The 1,934-nt window shown below is 40.3% G+C and overlaps 1 protein-coding gene and 1 pseudogene across 1 annotated transcript in view; one reads left to right on the forward strand and one right to left on the reverse strand.

Annotated features, from left to right (window-relative positions):
* On the forward strand, window positions 1-695 carry LOC102839268 (annotated as a pseudogene).
* Window positions 1-1,934, reverse strand: part of FRAS1 (Fraser syndrome 1) — a 797,189-nt gene that overhangs the window by 739,733 nt on the left and 55,522 nt on the right. The gene's annotated exons all lie outside the window — the stretch shown is intronic.

Genomic DNA, 1,934 nt, shown 5'->3' on the forward strand with positions numbered 1-1,934 from the left:
GGCGTGAATACTTTTTCTCCTGAAGGAAGATTATTTCAAGTGAAATATGCCATTGAGGCTATAAAGTTTGGCTCTACAGCCATTGGGATCCAGACAGCAGAGGGTGTGTGCCTAGGTGTGGAGAAGAGAATTACCTCCCCACACATGGAGCCCAGAGCATTGAGAAAATTGTAGAGATCCATGCTCACATAGGTTGTGCCATGAGTGGGCTAATTGCTGATGCTAAAACTTTAATTGATAAAGCTAGAGTGGAGACACAGAACCATTGGTTCACCTACAATGAAACAATGACAGTGGAGAGCGTGACCCAAGCTGTGTCCAATCTGGCTTTACAGTTTGGAGAAGAAGATGCAGATCCAGGCACCCTGTCTTGTCCCTTTGGAGTAGCACTGTTATTTGGAGGTGTTGATGAGAAAGGACCCCAGCTGTTTCATATGGAACCATCTGGAACCTTTGTACAGTGTGATGCTCGAGCAATTGGCTCTGCTTCAGAGGGTGCCCAGAGCTCCTTGTGAGAAGTTTATCAAAAGTCAATGACACTGAAAAAAGTCATCAAATCTTCACTTGTCATTCTCAAACAAGTCATGGAGGAGAAGCTAAATGCAACTAATATAGAGCTAGCTGCAGTGCAGCCTGGACAGAATTTCCACTTGTTCACAAAGGAAGAACTTGAAGAGGTTATCAAGGACATTTAAGAAAATGTGATCCTCAGAACTTCTCTGAGACCATTTCAGTTCTTCTAGTTGCCCTCATATTTTATTTGCAGCTCCTGATCTTTGGGAAATCTCCAATGTATGTGCATTTTTTAATGATGTCTGTACACAAAGAAAGTTCTGAAATAAAGAGAATTTTAAAATATTTAAAAAAAAATCAATCAGCCCCCTCCAAAACTGAAACTCAAAGGGAACACACAAGTAGGCATGTAAGCTTGTTGGTGACCATGTTGGTCTACTGGTAAGTGGAAGTAGGGAAAAGGTAGCAATGAAGATACGGGCAGAGTTCAACCACGTTCATAGACTCCTGCCAACCTGAAGATGAGAGAGAGAAAAGGATGAGCTGGTTGGTCCAAAGTCTGGTGAGGCTCCTAAGCACATGGACAAAGACATAGCAATGGAGGTCTACAGCTGAGAGTGAAGCATCCAGCTGACATGATATGAGGTGAGATGCACAAGAACACCCAAACTTGAAGATAGTACCCATTTGACCTAGCTTCGATGGTTTGATGATCACAATTCGAAGAAGATAAAAAAAATTTGATGAAGGAAACAAGTGTAAATGCTATGGGGTGTGCGGGGGAAGATATAATCCCACTGAACAGTTTCCATCTTATCTAGATGGGACTGGTGAAAGGAGATGGGAATAAGATTCTTATGATTCAACAGTAATTATTATCATAACTAATAATGATTGTCACAACTGTCAAGATAGAAGTTTGTAACAAAATGTGGTGGGAGGAGTAATCATTGCTGATGTCTGACGGATCTTAGCTGAAAGCAGAGAATATCAGAAAGATGTTTAACTGTGCTTTATTGACAACACAAAGGCTTTCATTTGTGTGGATCATGACAAGCTATGGACAATATTGTGAAGTATGTGTATCCCGGAACACTTAATTGTGCTCATGAGGAATCTGTACATGGACCAAGAGGCAATTGTTCAAACAGAACATGGAGACACTGAATGGTTTAAAATTAGGAAAGGTGTGCAACAGAGTTGTATTCTTTCACCATACTTATTCAACTTATATGCTGAGTAAATAATACAAGAAGCTTATATGAAGAAAAATGTGGCATCAGGATTGGAGGAAGACTCATTAACAACCTGCAATATGCACATGATACAACCTTGCTTGCTGAAAGTGAAGAGGACTTAAAATATTTACTGATGAAGATCAAAGACCACAGCCTTCAGTATGGATTACATTTAATGTAAAG

The sequence above is a fragment of the Chrysochloris asiatica genome, unplaced genomic scaffold (assembly GCF_000296735.1).
Source record: "Chrysochloris asiatica unplaced genomic scaffold, ChrAsi1.0 scaffold00214, whole genome shotgun sequence".
NCBI classification, from domain to species: domain Eukaryota; kingdom Metazoa; phylum Chordata; class Mammalia; order Afrosoricida; family Chrysochloridae; genus Chrysochloris; species Chrysochloris asiatica.